Below are 6,683 nucleotides of genomic sequence, written 5' to 3'. Positions count from 1 at the left end.
AAAAAAAAAAAAAAAGCCTTTGGAAAGCTGAGGCAAGAGAAACACTTGAGCCCAAGAGTTAAAGGTTGCCATGAGCTATGATGACACAGCACTCTACCGGGGGCAACAAAGTGAGACTCTGTCTAAAAAACAAAAGAAAGAAAAGGAAAGAAAAATTAGCCGGGTATTATGGCAGGCACCTATAGTCCCAGCTACTTGGGAAGCTGAGGCAAGAGGATTGCTTGAGCCCAAGAGTTTGAGGTTGCTGTGAGCTATGACACCAGGGCACTCTACTCAGGGCAGAGTGAGATTTTGTCTCTAGAATAAATAAATAAATAATACTTGTATGAGTGAAAATTGCTGATCCGAAATTCGAGCTTGAGTCTGTGACTTTCAGCAAAAGAAAACATAATTTCCCGTCATCCATGTATGGGGCTGGTGCTGCACTTTCTCAGTGTGTTAATGGCGCTCATCACCAGCCATTGCTATCCCTAGGATTAAGGGGCTCACAACCTAAAGCTGGATGATGTCTCAATGGGGGTGACCATATACTTTGAATAAAACATCAGGCTGTGAAGAACTGGGGTGTACAGATAGGCTGGGAGATACAGCTGGATGCCAAGATACTAGAATTTCTAAGTTGTGTTAATCGTTTTTGGCAGTGTTTCCTAACCAAGTCACCTGAGAACCTTTTAAAAATATATACATACCTATGCTCCACCTGTAGAAATTTCAATTCAGGTCAGGGCTAGTGTCAAGGGCTTATGGGTTTAGAAAAGCTCCCCAGGCGTTTCCAATATGCACCACTGATTAAGAACCTTTGGGAACAGCTGGTCAAAATATATAAAGGCCTCAAATTCCTGTTATGGTCAGTGTGAGTTCTCAGCATGAATAGCCCTTTTACTAAGTAGGGGATAAAGTCTCCCAGACTTACTAGACTGTGGCTCCCAGTCTAGTAAGGAGGGCAAGAGCCCAACATATTCGGCTGTAATCTTACACGTTGTCTTACACAGTGGGTGCAGTGGTTCAGAGAGTGATTTTGGAGTTAGGTGGCTTGGACTATAACCCTGGCTCTGACACTAGCTGTGTGATTTGGGAAGGACTGTTAGTTTCTCTGTGCCTGAGTTTCTTCACCTGTAAAAAAGAGATATTAATATCTACCTCCTAGGATTATTATAAAGATTCATGAATTCATACGTCTCTTAGCATGATCCTGGCATCTAATAAAAACCTAAATGGAATAGTAGAATTACTATTACACAGGTAATTCTCATAGCATTGAATGGGAACTCCCTTCCCTCTCTCACCTCCGAATTGCGTTGTTTTATGGGAATAGAAACTTGCTAGGAAAGAAAGGGCATGATTTGAGGCTAAGGGGCCCAGCCCAGCCTGAGTTGCTGTGTATTCCCCCTCAGGAGCCAAGAAAGATCTTGTTCAAACTTGAGCAGTTCCAGCATCAGGGCTCCCAGACACTGAAAACAGGAAGTATGAGCCCCACTGACAGGGTTGAGCAATGAGGCTGCCAATAATCTTCAGGCCATTTCCCAGCCACCACCCGACCCCCGCCAGCTGTTGCCTCTTCCCCACTATCTTAGATCTTGCTCAGGACTGGCATACCCCAGGCATTTCTCCAGCAACCAGTTTCATGGCTCCAAATCGTCACCTCAGAGATTACCTTCTTCTAGTGTTTACATGACTGAGCACTGTGCTGAATTCTTCACATGTTGTCTAAGTTAATCTTCACAACAACCCTGTGAGGAAGGAACTATCAATTAGCCCAATTAACAGTAGAGAAAATGGAGGCATAGAGAGACTCAGTGACTTGCACAACGCAATGCAGCTGCAGATGCAAAGATCCAGGATTCAAACCTGGCTCCTGAGCCCACACGCCCAGCACTGCGACATATTGCCTTGGTAGGGCCCAAATGGGGGAGTAGAGAGCTGTCCTCCTTTCAAGCATCCTATTTCAGGAATGCTAGACTTCTTGCAAAGTATGTCAGTGTTGTGTTGACGTGAAGTGTCCGGAATTGGCAGTATATCAGCCCTCTTCTACATAACAATGCTTTCCTCTTAAACAATTCCCAGGCCAGGCTCAGCATCCACAGCTCCGTGAGTAGGGTGTCAGCCACATACACTGAAGCTGGAGGGTTCGAGCCCAGCCGGACCTACTAAAACAACAATGACAACTGCAAAGAAAAAATAGCTGGGCATTGTGGTGGGCACCTGTAGTCCCAGCTACTTGGGAAGCTGAGGCAAGAGAATCACTTGAGCCCAAGAGTTGGAGGTTGCTATGAGCTGTGACACCATAGCACTCTACCAAGGGTGACATAGTAAGATTCTGTAGCCCAGGGAAGGAGACCACATTCAGTCACCAGTTTCAAAGTATAACTTCACTCTTCTCAAACTAACCTCAGGCTCTCTGCTGAAATCTGGTTTCATTGAAGTGGTTTCCGTTTTCACCAGAAGCCCTCCTTCTGAAATATTCTGCAGCCCTCTGTATTATCAGGACTCAACCTGATTTCCACGTTCTGTCTTTCCCAAGTCAGTACCTCACAACAGCCACACCCCTGCACACACCCCTCCACACTCACCCCCATTATATCCATCTTCCACCCCAGCAGGAAACATTTGAGTCCTCCCTTTGAATCATATGCAGTTAGAGGAGTTGCTGAGATGTTTGTTTTTTTTTAAATATCAGTTCTGGCTCGGCGCCTATAGCTCAACCGGCTAAGGCACTAGCCATGTACACCTAAGGTGGCAGGTTCGAACCCCCAGCCCGGACCCGCCAAACAACAATGACGGCTGCAACCAAAAAATAGCCGGGTGCTGTGGCGGGTGCCTGTGGTCCCAGCTACTTGGGAGGCGGAGGCAGGAGACTCGCTTGAGCCTAGGAGTTGGAGGTTGCTGTGAGCTGTAATGCCATGGCATTCTACCCAGGGGGACAGCTTGAGGCTCTGTCTCAAAAAAAAAAAAAAAATTCAGTTCTATGAGATATTATATGATGCATCCATTTATTCTTTTTATTTTGTAGGAACAGGTCCCCCTATGTTGTCCAGGTTGGTCTCAATTTCCTAGACTCAAGTGATCCTCCTGCCTTAGCTTCCTGAGTAGCTGGGACTATAGGTGTGGACCTGGCCACCCATGTAAGAGGTACAACTCAATGGTTTTTAGTACATTTGTCACCTCACAAAGAAATTCTGTCCCCATAGGCAATCACTCCCTTTTTCTCCCCAACCCTTTCAGCCCTGGGTAACCCCTGATCTACTTTCTGTTTCTTCTACAGATTTGCCAATTCTGGACATTTTAGAATCAATGGAATCCTGTAACACATGGTCCTGTGTAACTGGCCTCTTTCACTTAGCATGATGTTTTCAAGCTCCATCCAGGCCCTTGGGCCTTCAAACATGAACAGAAACTTGCCAAACAAGGAGGAGAAAGGCATTTTAGGTGCAGGAAAGATCATGGAGGCATGAAAAGGCAAGGTGCTCTCAGGAAATGAAGAGTAGAAAATAATCTAGGGTGCAGTGAGCATACATAGAGTAGGGTGGGGAATCCAGCTGGTAAGTACCTAAAGGTTCAGGGCTGAGTCCCAGCAGCGGGAACTGGTTCTGCTTAGTTATGAAACAGCTGCTGTCCTGAGATCCTCTCCATGTGGTTCCCTGCCATTAGCCTCTGTCCACTTCTTCATGATCCAGAAACCACAGGGTTAATGCCTGGCATGGGAGGGGCCTCTGAGACCCTTCCCTCCTCCAGCTGTCAGTCAGAGTGTTGTTACTGGGAAGCCTTGCTAGTTAAAATATTTTGAATATCATCTCTTGCCCTCAGGTACTATTTTTCAAAACTTAGAAAGTTAATTAAGGTCAAGGACTCATAAAAAAGAATTTTTTAACTAAACATTTGCACCCAATTCCAAAAATAGCTATAAAAGTAAAATGCTTTTGGCTCGGCACCTGTGGCTCAAGTGGCTAAGACACCAGCCACATACACCTAAGGTGGCGGGTTCGAATCCAGCCCAGCCCGCCAAACAACAATGATGGCTGCAACCGAAAAAAAAAAAAATAGCCAGGCGTTGTGGCGGGTGCCTGTGGTCCCAGCTACTTGGGAGGCGGAGGCAGGAGACTCGCTTGAGCCCAGGAGTTGAAGGTTGCTGTGAGCTATGCCATGGCACTCTAACCAGGGGGATAGCTTGAGGCTCTGTCTCAAAAAAAAAAAAAATCAAAATGCTTTCATAGCATTCCACAGCCATTTTTTTTTAATTGAAATAGAGTGTCTCTATGTTACCCTTGGTAGAATGCTGTGGCATCGTAGCTCACAGCAACCTCAAACTCCCAGTCTCAAGCGATTCTCCTGCTTCAGCCTCCTGAGTAGCTGAACTACAGCCTCCTGCCAAAATGCCTGGCTATTTTTTTGTTTTAGCAGGTCCAGGCTGGGTTCGAACCCACCAGCCCTGGTGCATGTGGCTGGCACCCTACCCACTGAGTACAGGTGCCGCCTCCACAGCCATTGTTAACACCTCTGGATTCTTGGGTTTTCTTTGCAATCCCAACTTCTTCTTCTTGGCCTTGGATGTTGGCTTCCCCAAAGTCTGATCCTAAACCTCCTCTCCCCACCCCAAACTTTCTCCCTCACAATCTCCTTCACACCAAGGCTTAAATTACCACAAATAAGCAGATGACTCACAAATGCTTATCTCCAGCCAGACCTCTCCTCTGTACTCCAGACTCTTATATGTTATTGTCTATTTGACACCCCTTTTGGATGTCACACTCAGGGCCCCTCAAAGTCAGCCTGCCCCAAATTGGCCCTGTCCTCATGCTCCAACCTGGACTTCTTCCATCACTCTCTGTCTCAGATGATGGTACCACATTCATTCAGTTATGGAAGCCAGAAATTTGAGGCTTCTCTCTCCTTTCCTCCTGCATCCCCTCCATTCCCAAATCCTGGAAGTTTGCCTAATAACTCTTGGAGTCATCCATTCCTGTCCCTCTCCACCACCATCATTAATTGAGCCCAAACCACCATCAGATCTCATCTGGATTCCTGCACTAGCTTCCCAGCTGGCTTCCGCCATTAACTCTATCTCTCCCTCCGCTACCTCCCACATCCCTACCATTCCATTCTGTTCACCTAAAGCAGAGTAGTCTTCTGAAAATGCAAATATTCTGAATGACTTTCAGTGCTCCTTAACAGTGACCTGCAAGCTTTTACAGGGTCCACTCCCTGCCTCCTCTCAGCTCCACCTGGCAGCAGCTCCCCCAGGCTTGACCTACTCAGCCATTCTTTTACTTTTACTGATCAATCCTTCTTTGATCAAACCACAGACCCCTTGTACATGATATTTTGTCTGCTTGGGGCTTCTTCCTGACTTTCTTGGGCTAGGTAAGTTCTTCCTCATGCTTCAAGATCATTTCTTCAAGGAAATCTTTATATACCACTGGTATCTATATAAGATCCCACTATTTTGTCTATAGTCTCACTGTACATGGTACCACCTCTTTGATACACTTGTGACTGTTGCAGTTTTACCTTTGCTGCATTATTATTTGATTAATGTTTATTTTTGCCCCCATTAATTATAACCTCCATGAGGTCAAGGACAGTGTGTTATGGATCACCATTGTATCCCCAGCAACCAGTATGATGTTTGGAATATAGAAGACGTTGAATAAGCATTCATTGATCGAGTACATTCTGATATGTTTCCTTTTGTCTTTTCCTCTATCTGCTTCTTTTTTACATAGTTGTGTTCACATTCCATACATACTTTTGAATACTATCCTTTTTCTCTGACCATTTTTTCATTAGCCTTTTCTTAAGGTTATCACAAATATCTCCAAGTGTCATATGTACAATGTAGTTAATAATAACACTCACTCAACCTAACTTTCAGGTTTGATGCATCATAGGTAAAGTATGTGAAAGTTCTTTGTATAAACTATATGTACATATGAGACAGTATTATTTGCATTTCAAATGAGATGTGGGTTGCATTTATCTTTGGTGCTTCCCCACCACTACCTTTATACCTCTTTTCTCAGGCCTCATTTTTGGTGCCCTTGTTCTGCTTGATTACCTGGTTAAGGCCTAAAATAATTTATTAACTTTAATGTCCTACCAGCCCAAGGAGGTTTGCATTTTTTAAAAGGGCCACTAAAAGAAGGGCACTCTTAGTGAACAGTGACAAGGTTTGGGGGGTGGAAGAGGACTCAAGAGGTTTAATGATTTATCGATTCATCCTGTATTCATTCATAGAACAAACACTTAACTGGGAATTGGTCTTGAGCCTGGCATTGTGTTGCATAATGGGTATACAGATGGGGGCCCCAGTCTCAACCACAGTGAGCTAAAAGTCAAGTCAGGGAAGAGACATGTAAATGAATAGAATATGCTGACAACATTGTGGTGAGGAGGATGTATGATGTGAGTGTGGAGGGATAAAAGAGCAAGAAAGAGGTGACCTCAAGGGGATCCCAGAGAGCCGGTACAGAAAGTAGAAATGCTGCTCTGAGCAGAGGAGACAGCATGTACCAAGGTAAAAAGGAAGGAGGAAGCGTGGGGCACTCGAGGAACTGCAGATAGTTCAAGTGCGCATGCGCTAGGGTCTGGGCTGGCATTGAAGAAGAGATTTGGCTGGAACCTAAGCGCCTAGAGCAGTGGTTCTCAACCTTCCTAATGCCGTGACCCTTTAATACAGTTCCTCATGT

The sequence above is a fragment of the Otolemur garnettii genome, unplaced genomic scaffold, assembly GCF_000181295.1.
Source record: "Otolemur garnettii isolate 467f Iridium unplaced genomic scaffold, OtoGar3 scaffold00008, whole genome shotgun sequence".
NCBI classification, from domain to species: Eukaryota; Metazoa; Chordata; class Mammalia; order Primates; family Galagidae; genus Otolemur; species Otolemur garnettii.
The sequence above is the reverse complement of the archived record's forward strand: the minus strand, read 5'-3'. Positions refer to the sequence as shown.